This window comes from Barbatula barbatula, assembly GCF_947034865.1.
Source record: "Barbatula barbatula genome assembly, chromosome: 18".
NCBI classification, from domain to species: Eukaryota; Metazoa; Chordata; class Actinopteri; order Cypriniformes; family Nemacheilidae; genus Barbatula; species Barbatula barbatula.
This window is the reverse complement of record NC_136781.1, coordinates 22,395,262-22,417,129: the sequence shown is the minus strand read 5'-3', so window position 1 is coordinate 22,417,129 and position 21,868 is coordinate 22,395,262. Positions and strand designations below refer to the sequence as shown.

Below are 21,868 nucleotides of genomic sequence, written 5' to 3'. Positions count from 1 at the left end.
AACATCACAGTGCGATGGGATGGGGCAATATTCAGTGTCATTTCTCATGATTTCATGAATATGTTACGAAAATGGTAAATCACTTCTGAACAATTGACTGTGAGTTTGCTAAATGTTAGATGGTTGGTTTTAGAACAAGTCAACATTTTTTATGTTTAAAAAAAGAGAACAAAACTTTATAACATTTGTTTACATAGTCTTCGGTGTTCTCCAGCTTTACATTTCACCTCTTTGTGAAAAGGGGACATTGATCTTTTGCAGTGCATTTTTAGAGTTGTTGATATGATTTCATGTCTTAAGCAAGGACTTGAATTAACATTGTTTTATAGAACAATAAATAAGCCTGATGTTGAGCCAACAATCTGTTGTATGTCTTACATCTTAGATTTTAAGTACAAATGTAAAGTTATCTGTTTCCACACGTTGTAGTCATTAAGCAGAAGTGTTAAAATAACTGTTTTATTTGAGTTCTCTGTGTTAAACTGAAGTTAAATCTGTAAGTTACCGGAACTTGATATAATGAGTTACCACAAAGTTGTGCTTAAATCGAGCGGGCTAGTGCCATTCTGCAAAGGCTGTGATTATGTTTCATTTGCAGCTTGTCCATGAAGCACGACGGCTCTGATCCGTATGAAGTGCTGCTCGATCTAAAACATTGCGAGTTTGAGTCGCTTATAACGTGCATTTGAAAAAGCAACACCTGTCAAACATCATCATTATAAATATACTTTATTATCATAAACATATCTTTCAATGCTCGAAGAACAGCTAAAGAAAGACGCTTTTCTGTAGCTACGTGTGTTATGGTACTTCTTCTGTGGTGTAAATTAGAGATTAACCATAGCTGCGCATGATAAATTACAGCTAATCGCCAAATCATCTGCGTGTTTTTTTTCTTTGACATTTGGTGCAGCCCTAGTTTGGACCAGGTGAAGCCATGCATTGTGTCATTACCAGTCTAACTAAACTGTTTACGGTTCTACTGAATCCAGACGTTTTCCATTGATTTCCATTAATCAGCCCTTTCAAAGTCAACAAGACGTTTCACCTTCCAACCCACAGGCTCCCTTCTGCTATCCAATTCTTTTGCCACTTTTCACTTACAAAAGAATAAAACTCCACCCTTCATTCAGTGTAAATATATCACATGATGGAAGTCAAATGTAAGGCTAAATCATACTGTGATTGTTAGGACTCTGTCCTTCCTGTCTCGAGCTTTCAAGCTCCCTGGGCAGAGTCATGACATTGCTACGTCTTTCGGGTTTTTGTTGTGTTATGTGTGGAGACATGTGGCTTTATGTTGTTACGTGATGCCATGTGTCTTCCTGTTATGTCTCTCAGCCCCACCCTCCTATCTCTGGTAATTTCCTAAGGGTTTCATTCCCATCGTCTGTTTGGTGTTTCACTTTAATTAGGGTTTTATTCCCATCAGCTGTCACCACTCTCCCCATGTAATCACTCCTCGTTAGTGTCTCCCTTTATATGGTCTCAGTTTCTCTCTGTTCAGTGTTGGTGCATTGTCTTTGTCTTATATTGGTTGTCTAATGTGGATGTCTATGTTGAGCTGTGACTGGGGATTACACGACTCCAGGCAAATAGTTTGTGGACTTATTATTTTATTATTAAGGACTTTGTTTCTTTTTGTCCCCCTCGTTGGAGGTGTTTGTTTTTTCTAGTGTTTTTGTTCATGTTTACCCCCTTGCGGGTGTTTTATTTAATAAACATTTTTTGTTATACCTTCGTCTGCCTGCATCTGGGTTCTGTCCAAAACCATTTCGTGACAGAATGCACCAACCCATAAGAACCCAGCAGGCGGCGATTTTCCCTGCAAGGCCTCGCCAGCCTGGTCCCCTCTCCAGCATTCGCCAGGGGAACTTGGACCGGGACGAGTACCTGGACAGGTTCCTGGAAGCCGCAGTGGAGGAGCTCTTCGGGGAGGAAGAGGTGACGGCGGCATTCAACAGCGGACTGAGGGTCCCCCTATCGCCTGCGGAGATGATGAGGCTGAGACCGCTTGGCTTCGAGGGTGTGCTCCAGTTCGCCATGAGCCGACCGGAGCCCAGTGTCTCCGTCTGTCCGAGGTTGTCTTCTCCGTTGGGCCCCATCCCCGAGGATCACACCCTGGAGCTTGGGGTGGTGACCACCACCGCACCATCAGCCTCGGACCCTGCAACCTCTTCACCACCTACCAGTCTTCAGGGCAAGCGTGGAAGGAGAGAGTCCTGGGGGTCCTCTTCGGAGGCCTCCAATGCGGAGCCAGCCCCGTCCTTCACCTCCTTCCTCCAGCCGACTACCAGGAGATTGGCTCGGCAGAAGAGGAAGAGGCAACGGAGGGGGGCACGTAACCCAGCCCAGCCGGCGCTCCTGTCGGTTCTCCAGCCGGGTTCACAGCCAGCGATCCAGCAGGCTTCAGGACCTGCCTTTCCGCAGGCATCAGGACCTGCCTCTCCGCAGGCGTCAGGACCTGCCTCTCCCCAGGCGTCAGGACCTGCCTCTCCCCAGGCGTCAGGACCTGCCTCTCCCCAGGCGTCAGGACCTGCCTCTCCGCAGGCGGCCGGACCTGCCCTTCCGCAGGCGGCCGGACCTGCCCTTCCGCAGGCGGCCGGACCTGCCCTTCCGCAGGCGGCCGGACCTGCCCTTCCGCAGGCGGCCGGACCTGCCCTTCCGCAGGCGGCCGGACCTGCCCTTCCGCAGGCGGCCGGACCTGCCCTTCCGCAGGCATCAGGACCTGCTCTTCCGCAGGCATCAGGACCTGCTCTTCCGCAGGCATCAGGACCTGCCCTTCCGCAGGCATCAGGACCTGCCCTTCCGCAGGCATCAGGACCTGCCCTTCCGCAGGCATCAGGACCTGCCCTTCCGCAGGCATCAGGACCTGCCCTTCCGCAGGCTTCAGGACCTGCCCTTCCGCAGGCTTCAGGACCTGCCCTTCCGCAGGCTTCAGGACCTGCCCATCAGCAGGCTTCAGGACCTGCCCATCAGCAGGCGTCCAGACCTGCCCATCCGCAGGCATCCAGACCTGTCCTTCCGCAGGCGGACTTCCAGCCGGTGCCTCAGCCAGTTCTCCGGCCAGCATCACCTCAAACTTTTTTCCCCCTTGGACACACACCTCTCCCTAGCCTTTTCAAGTCCCCGCCGGTCTCGTCCGGTTGTTTCAAGTCCCCGCCGGTCTCGTCCGGTTGTTTCAAGTCCCCGCCGGTCTCGTCCGGTTGTTTCAAGTCCCCGCCGGTCTCGTCCGGTTGTTTCAAGTCCCCGCCGGTCTCGTCCGGTTGTTTCAAGTCTCCTCAACCTGTCCCACCCTTTTCTGGTGTCCCCAAGGTTTGGCCTCCCATTCCACCACCACCCCTCCCATGTTTGTTGTTTTTGTTGACCCACCCGAACCCCTTCATAGCCTCCCTTATGTTCCCTTTAGTTTGTTCTGTGTTGTGCTTGTGGTGTTTGTCTTTGTGCTTTTGTGTTTTGGCCCGCTGAGGTTTCTCCCTTGAGACGCCATGGGGCGTTTCTGGGGGCGGGGGTAATGTTAGGACTCTGTCCTTCCTGTCTCGAGCTTTCAAGCTCCCTGGGCAGAGTCATGACATTGCTACGTCTTTCGGGTTTTTGTTGTGTTATGTGTGGAGACATGTGGCTTTATGTTGTTACGTGATGCCATGTGTCTTCCTGTTATGTCTCTCAGCCCCACCCTCCTATCTCTGGTAATTTCCTAAGGGTTTCATTCCCATCGTCTGTTTGGTGTTTCACTTTAATTAGGGTTTTATTCCCATCAGCTGTCACCACTCTCCCCATGTAATCACTCCTCGTTAGTGTCTCCCTTTATATGGTCTCAGTTTCTCTCTGTTCAGTGTTGGTGCATTGTCTTTGTCTTATATTGGTTGTCTAATGTGGATGTCTATGTTGAGCTGTGACTGGGGATTACACGACTCCAGGCAAATAGTTTGTGGACTTATTATTTTATTATTAAGGACTTTGTTTCTTTTTGTCCCCCTCGTTGGAGGTGTTTGTTTTTTCTAGTGTTTTTGTTCATGTTTACCCCCTTGCGGGTGTTTTATTTAATAAACATTTTTTGTTATACCTTCGTCTGCCTGCATCTGGGTTCTGTCCAAAACCATTTCGTGACAGTGATATAACCAAGTTTGTAGCAACCTGACACACGGATGTGGATTTTAACAGACATCTTGTGTCTGCAGGTCAAGATGATTTCAGGGTCAGAAATACTCACACTTTACTGCTACACCTCATGAGAGCAAAATGACACATTTATGAAGATCTCGGGCCGTTTCCATAATTTCTGCTGTTTTACAGGACACGTTTGAAAGCATATTTTGCTTAATTTTCAGTACAATGAAGCTGCTCTCGAGCTAGTCGATGAATGAAAAGTCCAACATAATGCTATGTTCCCCTGGACATGAAGCTTTGCTCTCTTTGCCAACAGACCGAGTCCTGGGAATTTCTCCTAATGTGTCCTTCACCCACAGCACTGTGACAATGGGCCACAACTACAAATTCATCACTGCACACTTCTGAGAAACCGCCGCTTTTCAAATGGCCTAAAGCTCTATTCAGATAGTAATTGTTACTCATAATGACGTCTGTAAAAATACATCTGCATGGCTCCTTGGTGGTAAAACTCATGCACTTGGACGGAGTAGATGTGAGTAGATGTGAGTAGTTTGTAATCCTGCGAACCCGGAAAATGCACGTCTCACCTGCTCAGTCACATGACAATGCGCACATATTAAATCATTATAATGGAATCAAATTGATATTCGAAAATGTCAATATCTAATGTTTTCTTGTCTTCTTTCTGTTCTTATATTCTCCCTCTCTGTGTAGTGAAGCAGCGATCCTGATCCGTCCAGTTAGCTGGAACTTATGGGTACTTGCATGTATATGTTGTGTGTGCTCACGTTGAGCGAAACTTATTAAACTCTGTATCATGATCTGCTCATCATTCAGACACGTGTGATATCGTTCGAAGCCGTAAGGGCTTTACATGTATTTGCGTAGATCCAGGATAACCAAATAACATTCTGCTTTTGTAAAGTAAAGAAAGCCAAAAGGAGGATTCTCTGGTTCGCAGAAGCGCTTCAGGTGTGCGTGTGACAAGATCACGTTGATCTGTTTCCTGTATGTTCAATTCATCAGACACTATAATCCCTGAACCTGCTGAAGATCAACACTCTGGTCAGAACGGATTCACAAACTTAAACTCAGACATGTGGATTCGGACGGCAATTAAATTACTGCACGACCTCTGTGTTTCTCAAAACAGTAGGGTATATTCGGCCGGGGATTTTTCCGTGGGTGGTGGGAGAAAAACACAGACATTCTGGATTCAGACGGCAATAAAATCACCAATTACCCCCATAAATCTTATGTCCCGATGAGAAACAATCACTGTCCCTATAGGGCTTAAGACTGTATACAATTTTAGGCCTACTTGGAATTTAAAGGGATAGTTCATCATTTATGTGAAGAGATATAAACTAAATCATGATTATAGTTTTGTTGAATTGATTGAAAGATTTAAAGCAATATAAACCTATCCAGGCAGATGTGTGTTCTGTGTTTCTCATCTATATAAACACACGACAGATTCAGGTCACACGTTTACAGCAAAATGAGTTTGTTCATTGTCATTCACTTACAGATGAATATGTCGTTATGAATATTCTGGAATCAGACAGATATGATGGTGTTGTCACAGAGGGACACTCTTATAAGCGAGCTGGTTTGGGAAGCATCTGTGCGCAGATGGGCCGTAAGCTCCATAAAGGACAATGACTGTCTTCAAAACTGCCTCGCCAGCCTGGCCTTAGTTAAAAATAGACTTCAGTAAAAGACTATTAAACTACCAGCCACATGAATTCATCACAAGACACCTGGAAAACTTCTGTTTTTATTAAAGGAAACGCTTTAACGTGTGGAGAACAAACCAACGAGCAATAACAATAAAACATTCCTGTCATCAAGTAACCACAGAAATACATCATGAACAAGTGAGCTGACTGGTAAGTGGTTGCCAGGGCACTGCTGTGTGGTTGCTAGGGCACTGCTGGATTACTGCACTTACCGAGGGTCTTGATCTGTTATTTCTCTTTAACCAATTCATTCAAAACCAAACGGACATTTGAAAGCACTGAATGGAGATTTATGTCAGATGTTCTGTGTGACATCTGAAGAGGTGCTCTGCATGTCTATGATCTAAACGCTGGAAACACTTCACTAACCTGCGGCCTCTCTCATCATCCCCAAGAGTTTACGGAGATCTGTTAATCTACGCATCATCCAAACACCCGCCATCACGCTCTCATCTATCACCGGCTCCACCGTCTGAGCATATACTTCAGGTCTTCTTCGACAAGGCCTGGTGCCTTTTATGTGTTTTGTTTCTTAACAATCAGTGCTACACAGCTTGATCTTGGTATCTAAGGATGTATCTGTAAAGGATATTGTCAATATAAGAACTGAATAGACTTCCTATTATTTGAGGCATTTTCTCCCAGGATGACCTACCCTTGAAAATTTGCGCCGCATTAACCAATCAGGATCTCCCATGATGCGAATTTCACGCGTGAATGATGCGAGTAAACACAAAGTGTACAAGCGTCCATTTAAAGCCTTTGGTGTGAACACTCTATAAGAGTATATACGAGATTTACTGAAATACGTCCACGCCACAGACTTGTCGCTTCAGACAACCACGTGCAGGTCGCGGTCTCTGTTTGCGTCATCACATCCTTTCGGCCGTATTGTTTCGGTGATAAAAGTCTGAATATTGGCCGAATATTCGGTGCATCCCTATTAAAAAGTACACATATCGCAGAATTTCTTAGGTTTTCCATTGGGTTTCTTTAGCATCAAATGTTTTGCTCTGTGTGCTCATTAAAATTCATAAATGAAATGAAAACTGTGGCATCAGATTTTTATCATCAGGACCTGAATTTAAAAAGCAATCGGCCGTCGACAAAGAGCATAGAACGAAACTCTGATGCGTTTAGGCACTAGGTGGCGCTTGGGTAATGCCGCTGCCTTCAAGTTTTCAAAACTTTGTCGACGGCCGATTGCTCTTCCTTGAGTTCCCGGATGACAAGACTGGCTGGACTATTGGATAATAAATGCATCAGATCTTCATTTAATACATCACACAGATAATAGGTATTTTTTCTTTATCCCCCCCTGCACCCGCCCCTACCAGGCACAAAAATGCCACCATACATTTACAGTCATTTCTGGGCAAGGTAATGTACATGTCAAAGGATTTTTGTTGAAACTTTCTGAAATGACAAAATGCTGAAGAAAATCCCTAATGGTGGTGACCCATATATAGCCTGATGGAGGTGCTGTATTCTTCATGGTCTTCATGCTAACAGCTTTTACTAAGCTTCTTCAAAGGATGCCCTGAAGAATCGGTGATAGCCTGTGGGAACGGCCTCTTACAATAATATCAAATAATAAACCATACAGCCCTTCACCTCACTGGCCTTATGTTCAGCTAATGTTGCATTACGGATATGTGGCTTTATTCTCTGCCGCTATGAAGTTCTCTCCATGTCTCTGATAGACAAACAGAGTCTTAAGAAAAGAATAAACAAGAATGAAATACATGTTAAATATCTTGATGCTGTTCATTTCTGTTCATCAGGCCAGTGTGAAAATGAGCAATACGAGAAGTGCCGGCCCGAGCCTCTTGGGGGCCCTAAGCAGAATTTGATTTGGGGGCCCCCCTCCCACCACGCGGAGTCACCATTTGCTTGAAGATTATTGACATAAATGTCATGCTATAATGTAACATTATAAATTTATATAGTGAGGTTATGTATTAATACAAAATAAATAATACAAAATCGATACTTAAATAAAATACTTTACTCTTAAACTTCTGAATACAAACTGTCACAAAACATAAAATAAATAATTTGCAATCTTAAAAATAAAACAAAAATAGACAAACATTAATATAATCAAAAATAGAATGTGTTGTGTTCATGAGAAATGTGCAATATTACTATTTGTGTATACTGTTTGTAAATAGTAACGCTTGCTGTTGTCACGTGATGAGACGTGACTTACGTACGTAATGACGCACGAAAGAAGAAGAAAGTTGAGTAAAGAAAGTTACGGATTCACTACTCTCCTGTTGCCTGGATTATTCTTAAATCATCTTTATAATACCACAGAATGTTACAAAAAAATAGATACTTAAATAATGAAAGCAAACATAAGAACAGCAAGCGGTTCAACAATGACAATTGTACAACAATGACCTCAAAATCGCATAACTGCAGCCTATAAATATGAGGATAGCCCTGCTACAACACTCGCCACCATATTAATAAAATTGAAGTCTATTTTCATCACAGAAGTCCCCACGGAATAGGTATATTTTCTAACGTTCACTTCAACACACACAGCAATGCTAGCTGGCATCGCTTTCACCGAGAAGGTTAAGTTCCCCTTCGGCTGTTTTCACCAACTTAAACTGATATTTATATATAATCAATACGTGAACTACACCGAGATAAATGTATATTAATAATGCGAGACATTTTACTTTTGATGGCGGTGACGTTTACGTTAGCTCTGGTGATGGCTTATAAAAGATCATGGTACCTGAAGTGACGTGAGCAAACTTTGTCTCTCATTTTCTGTCCTTTTCTTCTTTCTCTTTTCGGCACCAGAGGATACATCCTTTTTTGTTACATGGCTTACCATTTATTACAGTGACGCGCACTTGCGCACCGGCGCTAATTGTCAACGCACGCGAGATGACTCAAACGCTAGCAGACACAGCAGCAGTTGTCGGGAAATCTGAATTTTCTTGTCTTGAATTATTCATTTATTTATTCATTCATATTCATTCTTTCATTCATTTATATCACTTGTTTAAGTTATTTAATTGTAAAAATAAATAAATAAAATAAACGATTGAGGGGCCCCCGCAGCCGCTTAGTTCGCTTATGCCTCGGGCCGGCCCTGAATACGAGTCTCACACTTTCACTGTGTGTACTGTTTAAAATACTGCAGGTCACAATGATTTACAGTCTGCTTTTGTGAAATACTGAATGAATTCATTTAACTAAATAACAATTGAATCAATACGTCCTGTCCACGCATTGTATTCTTCATAACAGTAAAGATGGCCAAATAATCTACTGTAGTTTTTTAACATTCTGAGATTAAAAATGATAAAGCACCCAAAGTGCTCAAATCTGTTATCATTTACACACTGCTGTGTCGTTCCAAACTCATATGACTTGTGTTTGAAAATGGCTCTTTTTCATACACTGAAAGCATATGTGTAATAAAGTTCGTTAGATGGGAAGGAAGGAGGCGGGAACCGGCGAACATTCAATAATAAAACTTTAACTAAATAAACAATAACGTAACTGACCGACAGCCACCTCACGGTAGACTGCCGGCCATAAAACATACACACACTAAACATATGTCCGGGCCCGGTCCTCTCTCGTCAACAGTCCTGCCGAACATCCATTTAAGCTCCCAATCTCCTCCGTGATAAGATGCGGGACCGGTGCGCGCACAGCTGCTTCCACTTATCACTCACGCCACCGGCCCCGCGTCACGGCTCTCGTCCCGCCTTCCTCACCACATACCCCCATCACCCCTTACAGGCCGGGGGGCACCACCGAGACTGTACCTACTCCCCCCCCGGGGAGCCAGTCTCGGAGTCCGCGGCGCCTGGGGGTATGCACCGGCGAGACGAAAGAACGGAGACGGGAGCCCCCGGAGCGACAGGGACGAGAGAGGGGAGAGAGGAAAAGAAAAAAAAATTGTCCGGTTCCCTGACACGCTGTCGCTCGGTCCTCAGCCCAGCCGAGAGGCTCTTCATCGCGGTGCTATGCGGTGGTGCTGGACGTCGGGGGGAAGGTCTGCTCCTCCTCCGCCCCCTGGCGGTTGGCGGTGGCTTCTTTGGCTGAGGGCAGCCGGAAGGAAGTTTTCCGTTCCCTGCTCCTCCCCTTTCCTTGGTGGACGGCAGCAGGCTCCGGCCAACGGCAAACGGCCCGAACTCCTCCGCTCCCTCTTCTACGGCCGCCACCCCACCTAGGCCCAGGAGTACGGCAGCGAGGTCTTCGTGCCCTGGCGGCCGGCGATGGCTCCAACGGCAACCACCCCACCTCGACCCAGGCGCACGCCGCGAGTTCTCCGTCCCAGCCGATTCCTCTTGCTACAGCACCACCGCCTCGGGCAACCGCTGGCGGACGTCCCTTGTCCGCGTTGCCCGAACTCCTCAGCACCGCGATCACCCTCGGCAGCGAGGGCTCTTTGACAGCATGTCCCTCCTTCCTCCCGGGTTTCGGCACCAGTGTAATAAAGTTCGTTAGATGGGAAGGAAGGAGGCGGGAACCGGCGAACATTCAATAATAAAACTTTAACTAAATAAACAATAACGTAACTGACCGACAGCCACCTCACGGTAGACTGCCGGCCATAAAACATACACACACTAAACATATGTCCGGGCCCGGTCCTCTCTCGTCAACAGTCCTGCCGAACATCCATTTAAGCTCCCAATCTCCTCCGTGATAAGATGCGGGACCGGTGCGCGCACAGCTGCTTCCACTTATCACTCACGCCACCGGCCCCGCGTCACGGCTCTCGTCCCGCCTTCCTCACCACAATATGCATACACTCTTTTTTCATCAGAAGAGTTGTGGTGTGTCAACGTTTTGGTAATCCCAATAGCAGGGATTAAAGTGACATGAAGAATATTGATAAAATAGCCCTGTTTCCACTGACGGTGACAGAGCAACATGTTGTGTTTTATTGTGTGTAAAAACAGTGTGGCTGGCAGGTGAGGTGAAAACACAACTTCATGCACCAACAATAATTCCTCATAATCAACAGAAGAAGCATCAGTCATACAGAGGTTTTCAAAACAGCTACAGCGCTTATGTTCAGCTAATGCTGCATTAATGAATATTATGCTACCTGTCACCATAAAGAGAAAACACAAAGATTTCAGGAATGTGTCAAAAACCAGGCAGTAGTCTACTTTCTTGATTTTGAGCTGGACATTCCACTTCTCTCAGAAGTCAGAAATGAACATTCAACCAGTAAAGCTTATTTTACTATAAAAAACTGCAAGTAAATACCGGTAACTGTAATTGGGCATCAACGTGCTTTACTAGTTTTGATGCCAGATGCTAGTTTTGCACAGTAAAACTGTCAATTTGATCAGAAGCCCTAAAGAGCTTACACTGCTGTGCTGGATGAGAGATGAGAGATGATTTTATTGATCCTCATCAATACACAAACATGATTGAGTGCTGATGATGTAATGAATAAAGTGTGTGTGCGCTGTATCTCGGTGTGACTATCCGCTATAAAATGTTTCATTGACAAACATCACAAACAACAGAAACTGCAGTAGAACATATAAAGAGACACATTTTGCATGAACTCTGATAAGGAGAAGAAGTAAAATATGAAATACTATCATCCTTTCTTCATCATTAGGAAAGACAAGCGGGTTATAGACATTCTTCCTTGGCATGTTCTCATGTGAACGGCTTGGACTTTAGAATTCAACGCTTTTATTGTCTTGGAAGCCTTTAGACGGGGTAAAATAAAATGCTTGAGACAATGAGACCATTAACATTTGAAGAACCTGACTGTGCATCAGCATACGGTTGTCATTATTAAAACAACAGCCTCAGATCTCTGGAGGTAAATCGTTGCCTTTCAGGCTTGACAACACACCTCACAACCTGCAATCTGACATCATTTTCATTGCGTTTAAAAATAAATACTTGGAAGTGTTGCATTTGTAAAACTTTACAAAATGGCTAATGCAAGGTCACTTGTCCAAGTCCGCTGGTCAATAGAAGGGAAATAAGGGGCCTGGAAGAAAGGCATCTTTGTTCTTTTGGGAAGTGCAGAGCTTTAGTCGGATTTAAGCGAGTATAAGAGATCTTTTGAGACAAGGTCAGTGAAATGCTGGCCGAGAACATTGACATTCCATTCCTGTTGCTTCTTAGTGGCATCACGCTTGCCAAGACACTGAAATGAAGTGGATACGTGTGTCATGTTTTAGTTCATCCCCACAGATGAGAATTTGTGTGTGGGTCAAAGATGTTAAGATCTCTCCATCAAAAGAAATGTACAAAAGGGATTTTATGTCCATAGAAAGCAGATTAAATGTAAGTTAAAGTCTACTTTATGGTTTCAACTAGGTTTTTTGAGAATAAAAAAATGAACATTGTCATTCAGTGTAACACAGTATCTATGTACAAATTCAAACAACATGCTTATTCTGAAAAATATCAAAGAATAAGGGAGCATATTACATTTGATTGTGCTTTAAATGAGTACAAATTCTTATTGACATACGGGCAAAACCTAGGAAAGTGGCAAATAAAACAGATTTTACAATTACAACTAATTAGCATGGGGTGAAAGTAATTAGTCTTTTTATATGTCATAATTAGATTTTTGATGTTAATATGCATGACAAGATTGTTGCACTGAATGACATTTTAGTGGGCGTCTTCTGTAAAAAAGGGAAAATGTACTTTTTTTCTCGGAATTCTTTTTTTAATTAAATTAAACAGAAAACTTTCATGTTTTTAACAACAACAATTTAAAGCAGTACGCAACGAGCAGAGCGGGACGAGAGCCGTGAGGGAACGCTCGCATCTTGGGAGCATAAAAGGAAGAGCGACAGGAGGGTACGACGAGAGAGGACTAGGCCTGGACTGTATGTTTTCTTTGCTTCATTTTAAGTTTGTTTTATTGTTTCTTTTAGTTATATTAAAAGTTATTTATGTTTGCTGGTTCCCGCCTCTTTCCTTTTAATGGATCTTTGCTACATAGTATTATACTTCTTGTTTTTGTGTTTAAAGCCCTTTTGGTCTTTAACCCGTGTACATACAGTACAACAGCGTGAAAGAGAAACACTGAATATTAACATCACGTCAAATGACACTGTATTTGGGTTCGTCTCTTCACATTTTTGTCTAACTAACCAACAGTTAACTAATATCTTTGATCAAAGAGTGAATTTCATGAGACATGTTTTTGCCTACTGCTTTAAGGACTACTGCCTGTACTTTTATTATTAAACTGGCATTTTCACAGTAAAATAATACTGCATGACATTAATGTGAACTCCAGTGCAATGTGTTCATGAGAATGTTCACAAAAATATTACCACAATGCACATGTTGCTTGTTCTGAAAATACATTTCATATCATGTGAAAAACATCTTTGATTGTTTGAGATATATCCAGCTGCAGACCCACAACACCACCAGCGCCCCGCCGCCAGGACCGGAAGTGCGGGCGGAGTTTTAATTGTCTAAGACACAAGCATGGCGGAGAACACGGTGAGTTGTGAAAAATTATATATTTTACATATATACATATTTTAAGTTCAGCGTTTATCTGCTAAATATTTCATTTGTGCTAGGCTTTATCATCTTATTGAAGCTTGAATATGTTGTCATACTTTATTGTATTAAAAAAAGACTCGATACATTTTTGCGTGTTGTAAATGAGAAGGAAAAAGCCCTCGACAGACTCCATCAACAGACAGAAGATTCAAGAGAGTCCTTTGTATTTGGGTTTCAGCTCAGGGATGACATGGAGGTGTTTTTGCAAGAATGCATGGACAAAATGGGCCTCAGAGTAAATGCTTCATTTGACAGATTTTGAAGATTATTTACATTTTTCTTTCTGTTTTAGTGAAAAAAATCTGAGCTGGACATGTTTGCATGCGATTCATGAATGTGCCAATCAAATGGAGGCTCTATCTGAACTTTGTGTGGAAAAACTTTGTCTTCATATTCTAACAAATTGACATAACAGCAACTGAAAGACACGAGTCTGTTTCTGAATCTGCAGTGTTTCTGTTAAGGTTTTTGAAGCATGGAGGTCAGCTGCAGAAGCTTTGAGTTTTTCTGTATGACATTAAAGCATCTCGTCTCATCTCTCGGTGTTTCATTGACGTAATCATACAGACAAAGCAAGCTAAGATCAAACATATGAAAGAAATATTTACAACGATAATAAATCCTGTTGGAGAGTATGTCACACATCACAATGAAATGTGAGCAGCACCTGATCCTCAATGTTTTATTCTGTCAACATCAGGAAAACGATGGGTTCATATCATCAATGCCTCCCACTGACAAACACCAACAAATTCAATAGGAAACACGTCCTGTCTGCCAAAATCACCATAGAGGTACTGTGAGCACTGATGTAAACTAACCACATTCAGTCTTGAAGAACATGAAACACAAATCACTTTTCTTTAACTTAAAAGTAGAGACGAGATGGAACTGAAGACATCCCTGCGGAGAGCAGCAGCATGCATCATCCTTTAAGAGAGGTCTGCTCATCACACACGAGATATTGCACACAATTAAAGATAACTAACATCCACGCTCATTCAGACCTTTTCAAATGTGTTTTTCTCATAAGCACTCGAGTGAGAGCTGAAAGATGCACCTCACTCACAGCAAATGGCAACAGCAATGCATGTAATGCGCGGCTTTTATGGGCAACAATTGCTTATTCACCACATCACCATGACAACTCTCTCTCTCTCTCTCTCTCTCTCTCTCTATGAAATGCAGTCTTTCTCTGGAGTCTTTTTAACATCAGCGTGACACACAAGCTTGTGTTTTCAAATAAAACTGTACAGATATTGATGAATGCAAATGAATATGAAATGAGTTTATGTTCCAATGCTGCATTATAAATATCTGAGACCCAAGACTTCATCCATAAGGATCACTTATTATAATCATCATCCAATGACGCGAGATATTCTTCATGCTTGGACAATATTGCACATCACGCAATCTTTCATACACGAATCCGGTCCTCCACGCGTTAAATGAACGCTCCATCCCTGAGCGACGCGACAACGCTAGACAAATCAAGGCAGCTTTCCTCACTGCTAGGAGCGAGCGAGCGGCGCGTCTTTCAAGGCTGCGGGTAAAATCATGACGCCCGCGGACGCGACCAGACTAGACGCTCCTCGATCCCTTCATAGCAAACGCGTCTCTCGGGGACGCGATCTGGACGCTGCAGCGTTTGACTAATCAAAGAGTTTTCTCGGCAACGCGACGCTTGTCATTCCTTCCGGCGCTAAGGAGAGCGTTGGAGTTGCCTCGCACTGTGGATGATGCGTAACAAGTGCACGAGATACTCACGTCGCGTGCTTTATATCGCTAATAATAAGAACTTCGTCATCTTTCTAAATGACTCACCTGCTGTGAAGTAAAACGAAAAGCCCCATTCCCAGTATTCCCGGTGCCCTTCATGCGTGCGCGCGCCAACGGTAATCCTCACACTGTGACCTTATCCGGAGAGCGCGTGCATCCTTCATCAATACGCTCCAGACACATTCCCGTGTTTTCCCGATGCTCTGCTCCTGCGTGGTCGCGAGCTCCTCACGCGAGCCACACGAGTGCGCGCAGCGCGGTCACACTCGAGGGTTCGGGAACGCTTGCACGGGCGCGGGTTACTAGGCAACCAAAGCTAAGGGCTTCCAGGACATCTCGGTAGTTTTTTTTTAAATAGGTTATTCTGCTTGTGTGGTGCATTCGTGGAAACGGTGTTGTCATTTTTTTATGGTGTACTTTTACATAGTTGACTATTGTGGTTGATCTTTTTTTAAAGCCATGAAACTAACATGTACAGGTCTGATTGATTTACAATAAACGCCTTCAGTGGTATTGAACAGCAGGTTCTCACTGGGAAAAGTTCAAACTGAACTGTCAAAATCCAACTCACCCTAAAAACATCTGTTATGCTGTTATTGTGTTTACTCAAGAATGATAGAAATCTTCTGGTAAATTTGATTCAAACTGCAGTTGGTTTGTTTTGATTTAAGCCACGATAGCTAGAAAACTAGGGCTAACTATAACTTTATCTCCTTGTGGAACCAAACTCTTCATTTGTTCTGGGCATGTATTGAAGCGAATGCAGCTGCACCCTGACTTGTGCAAGGTCATTTTTTCCATATACAATCCAATGCTCAGATTACTCACAATTGAAAATGGTCAGAAGCAGTCGGACTCAGTCGGACCCGGTCCAGCAGTGGACCACTTTCTCAGTGTGCAAACTTTCATTGCTAAAATGGAGCTTTGCTTTCAAAACGACAGCAGCCACTTACGGTGCATTTGCATCAGAGAGCTATTATGTGTGTTTTGGCATATTTTCTTCCCTAATTTGCAATCCGCTGTAGGTCTTTGTATGATTTCAAGCTGTCTGTGTATCTGTGGAGCGCAGCTGGGGTTGGAAAAGAGGCTTCGCCAAAGGTGACGCCACAGGATTGTGTAGATTCAAAGCAACAATCAGACAAAAATCATTACAGCACACAGTAGATTTTCACTCTGTAAATCTTGAGGTGTACACTGCGCCGTAGTGTGTAAAGGGTTACTCGTCTCTCCCTTCTTCTAAAAAGAGGAATTAGAGCATTAGATCCCAAGTGCTTTCTATCCTCTCGGCCTCTTCGAGTGTGTTTAATGACAGCTGGGAATTCGCTCGGCCCGGCCCCTTTACAGCGAGAGCTAATTAGCAGCTTTCCTCCTGTCTGTGATGCCACCAGATGGATTCCCAGAATGCAACCTGCCAATGTCAGCGAGCCAGGCCTTTGCAGGTGGATCCAGCAGACCGAGGGGATTGTGGTGGGACCAACCAAACTGAACTTCTGCACTGCCCTCCCTCACGCACCAAATCTCACCGTCTGGTTTTTTTTTCGAAACGCTGTATCGCGGGGAAGAGATTTATGTCTACTGCCAGTAATTGCTTTACAGGTAATTAGGAGCGTGTAACTAAATGTGGATCAATGCATATTTAATGAAGGTCAATTCGTCTTTTGATCCAAGTGTTTAAACCAGTGAGTGTTCATCTTGTGCTTGTGGAAGCAAACGTCACTACGACTGTTTCACAGGGACCTGAAGCAACTCTTCATCTTCATTGTTCACCATGGTATGATTGATAGCACAGATTACGTTTCTCTTCTAAAATATCAGATTCCTCTGTGTGGTCAATCCCACAGACTTTGGGACCTGAGCCACTCATCCAGAGATGAGACTATCCTAGAGATTAAGGGATGGCCAGTAAGCAACCCACTGGAACATTGTAGGAAACCTCAAAATCCCTAATGATCCACAGCATTGTGATGGTGAGGTTCACATGTAGTGTTCTCAGATTCAGTGCAGTGAGAGAAGCAGGCACACAGAGGAGAGATGACCACCACCACCACCACCATCAGCAGCAGCAGCAGCAATGTTGTGTTGAGTTGCATCTCATCCATTATGTACTGCTATGAGGAGAAAAGCACTGGTATGAATGTGTTCTATGCCACCATTAGCATTTCATTAGTAGATTGTGTCAATGTTACTGGTCAAATGTAAAGCACCACTCTTCCTTACGCAGCGTAAAGAGAAAAACAAAACAAACGTTTGTGGTGTGGTAACCCCAGCGGCCGGTATTGTGACCCCAGTTTCGGTTTTCACCCATCCAGGTAACCCACCTGTGTTTAGTCTTCAGGATCAAGGAAGTGGATCGGTTTAAAACAGTGTTCATCGTTAAACGTGAGTTGAGAAGGAAAGTTGGTAACCAGCATCATAAAACAGATGAACCCGGTTTGGCTTTATCGGGTTTTGTCAACTCAAACCGCAGTTTTGACAGAATATACAGCTTTTCCTTTGCCTCATTTCCGCATGAACTGAGATCAGTCCAGACCAGTGTATGTTAAATTACACCAAAAGCAGAAACCTCAAGAGCGACAGAAGGTCACCCAACAGCATCGAGAGAGAATTATTTCCACTTATTGTGTTGTTTCAAAATAAACAAATAAATGTATTTTTCTTGAATTTGGGATGAATGAAAACTCATGACTTTGATGATCTGAGCCACTGCCGCGGATTTCTGCTGTCAGATGAGGTCAGTGTTTTAGAGGAGACTGTTGAGATCATTTAAGTGGGTCACGAGTAAATTCAAATTCTAGAGGAACATCAAAGACTTTAATGAATTATTAATTATAGTCTAGGAAAGAATTTTGAAAGTCAAAAAGTAGAAAGAAAAGGTGAGATGGAAACATGCCAAAAAGGAAATAATCATGCCATACAATGCATAAAGAACTGCACATCAACAGCACTGGAAGACATCATGTGGCAACATCACACCTGCGTAAACATGCCATAGTTTCATCTAAATCGAAGACATTTCATTTTGGTTATGAGCTGTGTTTTACCTGGATTCAGTGGTCTGTTTGTGCTTTGTTTAAATGCAGTATAGCTCAATATGAAGGCATTATTTTACAGAACATGATTTCCAGCCCGTCAATCTGTTGAGATGCGGAGGAGTCGCCATGTATACATTTATCACCCTCATAGACTCGCAGCTTTATTTCTCCAGCGTTCCCAGGAACAGAAGTTTCAGAATCTCCCACCTGCAAAGCCTCCATCTGCTGCGTTTGTCACAGCCACAGCGAGAGAACAAGAGAGAGGAAGCAGAAGCCGGAGCTCCTGCCGTCCTGCAGCTTCACACTCATACACGCGTGTCAGGATTTTATTGAGCTTTGGCAGTACATTTCAAAAATCATGAGGTATTTGCCTTTATTTAAAGATAAATGTATTTGGTTTCATGTCAAAAAAACATCCAAGCAATTGCCGAGGATTACAAATACATCATTTCCCCAGAAATGGTGACTCTCTGTCACATGACCCTGCATCAACCAATGGTGTGACTGTCTGTTTGTCCAATGAGTGGCAGACAAAGATGTGTTCCAGACTATAAACACAAGACGAGATTACAAAAAGAATGTTCTTGAAATATAGATTTTTCTGATCGTTTAGGGGCGGTTAGCTTAAGGCAGGACTAGACCTTAGTTAAATTATGATCATTTAGATGTTTTAAAAACATACTTTACAAAAAAAACATTACTGTGTGCATCTTGACACCTAACAATCGAAGTGATATATTTTAAGATATGTCAGTACAAGTTGTTTTCGATCAAGGCATCTCTAACATCTAAGTTAGTCTGAGACTAGGCTCAAGCCTTAATGTTAAGAAGTGTTTCATTTGTTGGAGAGATCATGTAGAATGTGGGACACAACATATTTCATAAATATCATGTTTTTAATTTAATGATTTGTTGCTTTTTATCATAATTAAGATGCCAGTTCTGTCAATATGTTAATATTGTTGATTTGATAAGATTCAGTGGAGAATGTAACAGATCGTTTGATGTATATGTGAGACTACTTGAGCTACTTTTCACATTATGTCTGTCTTGTCCAAACTGTCAACTGTTAAATCGAAACCTGTAACAGCGAGCAGCTTGCTTCTAACAGGATTTTAGAGAGTAAACATCTGCCCTGCTTTGACTTTCATATCCACTGTGTAGAAAGAGTTCCCTACAAATAGAAAACATGGAGAATAATTGAAATACAAACGTGTCTCAGCTGTGAATTCTGTTCTGTATGATAACATATGAGAGAAAAAGTAGAAGAATGTAGCACAGAATATTGGAGCAGGAGACGTATAATATGAAATCCTTTACTGCTTCAACACCAATCAGATTATGATCTGAAGTCATTTCACACTTCTCTGTCAGAGCTTCTGGAAAACTTTATGACAAGGAGCATATTCTCAGCACGACGGCGCTTTGGACAGCTACGATAATGAAAAAGTGAGAAGCACGTCTTTTCTTCATCAACTGATAAATAATGCATTGGAATCACATGAATAATTTTTCCTCCTAATGGATATTGCTTGCTTGGAAAAGGATTTCCAGTCCCAGATTTAAGAATTCAGTATGTGAGATGATGCATTACTATGTGACAAAGGGGGAACGGAAGCATCAGGGAACATCTGCAGGATGTCTGAAGTGTCTGAAGGCCCACTGTGATTGGCCGAGAGGCTGTGACATCCACTAACACATCACTGTACACACACCAAACTGACTCCAGGAAATCCCTCTGTGCTGTTGCTTCTCGTCACCTCACATCGCCTGCGTCGGGTGAAAATAAATGGCACCTGAACACACCGGACAGACTACAGTCAATGGCCGTCTGATGTGTGCGTGTGTCCTTTAGCTTACTGTGATACTGTCCTGAGTTTTGAGCCTCACACGGCACCGTTTGTGTAGGATGCCGTACACCAGACACTCGAGGCGTTGTGAGTTTGTTGGGGCGCACAGCTTCTGTATAACAGAAGCTTATCACCATGTAACATACACCACCACCTAGTGGTGTCACTTAGTAACGTATTTTTAGTAAGGCATAGTGAGAACACAAATTATGTCACTACACAACAGATCATATATTACCTCAGATGTGTGTGTGTCAGATGACCACTCCATCCATCTAAATCGGGGCACCAGCTATGGAACAGTGCCTCTCCAAATGGGAGACTCAGAACAAAGAGTTTCTGCTGAAGGGTACTTTTATCCACTCCTCCATTCCAATGCTGTGATTGGCCGGTGATGTCAGAGGGGGCTCACACACCATTCCTCATGTGTATGGAACTCATTTGCATGGGATAAAGTATAACTTTGAAATATGAGTTTTCAACCCACTTTCAAAATATGTGACAGATTGTCCATGTTGTGTATAAGAGAATGCAAAGATTTGTTCTTTGTTTTGGCCAATGCTGCTGTATGGCCAGGATATTACATGTTACACCTGGAGGTCCTTAGGAGGTTTATGGCTGCTTAGGGTGAGAGGAGAGGGGGTCTGGTGATCCTGTGGAAGACTGAGGTCTTCCGTCTTGCCCTTTAAGAGGTGTCTGGCAGTTGTGTTCACTGCCTGATCTGATGGTACTTTGGGCATTTGGTTATGTTAGCCCACCAGAATCCATTGTAGCAAACCTTTCTCCCTCATGCCAGTTAGAGAGATGCTCAGCCATAAACCTGCGGCCCCAAAATGCATCACTTCACTACAGCAGTGATCTGACATGACATGACTACTGGTACTGCTGCCACATCTTAAATTGACACTTAAATGTGCTTCGTTGGGCTGGTTGGAATGCCACAACTACAAACGTAACATTTCAAGTTCAAATAAAATCAAAACACATGTGAACAGTCATTCTCTGCAGGTCAATCTGCACATACACATACACCCATGCACACACACAAACACCCATGCACACAAACATGAAAATGTTTTTTCTGCTGTGAAGTGCTGATCCTTCTCTGATGACGTATGATTGACATCTGTTAACTCCTCCCCTCCAACTGTCATGTCTGAATGAACATCCAATCAATTCACAGAGGAAAACACAAGGCACTCCCTCTATTTTTTTCATTCACTTTACTGTCACAGTTCCGTAGTGAAGTCGGGACTGTGCTATTATCTGAAGCACCTGCTTTATGAACAGATTTGATTCCAATTTAAACCAAACACACGGTAGTGGGTCACTTTAACATTTCAGAGGGACATTTCTTTAAAAATAGGTGGTTGCTGGGCAAAATTGATTATGAAATGGACTTTGGATTTGGACACAAACTTTTTTTAACTCCTGTTACACAAAGACTCAAAACACAGAATGCTCACTGATGTAAGGATAGATCAATCCAACACTCCTTGACTTAAACCATCACAATAGCACATGCATTTTTACAGATCACTACACCAGTAAGAAAACATTCACGTCATTTTAGAAGATTGACATAAAGCCATTGTGACAGGATGCAAAACTGCAGTGTGCAATAGTGCAGCAGCCGCAACCTGTTTCCACCCACCTCCCATACAATATGCATATGCTATCAAAGAAAAAAACAATCTGCAATGAAAGTTTAATAAGCAGAGGGATGGAGAAAGGCTTGAGAGAGAAGGTGATTCGCTGAAGGCATCGTGGAATTGTTTTCAAAGAGCATCAAGCA

General features: G+C 43.3%; 1 protein-coding gene across 2 annotated transcripts in view; it reads right to left on the bottom strand.

The window, feature by feature from the left end:
• The window catches only part of nlgn3a (neuroligin 3a), a 165,524-nt gene extending 150,065 nt beyond the window's left edge, over positions 1–15,459 (bottom strand). The window contains exon 1 of one of the 2 annotated variants that reach the window (XM_079479624.1): positions 15,237–15,459. The gene's annotated coding sequence lies outside the window, so the exon portion shown is untranslated. The remainder of the gene's footprint in view (positions 1–15,236) is intronic. The other variant, XM_079479625.1, reaches the window with a different exon arrangement.
• Positions 15,460–21,868: the final 6,409 nt, after the last annotated feature.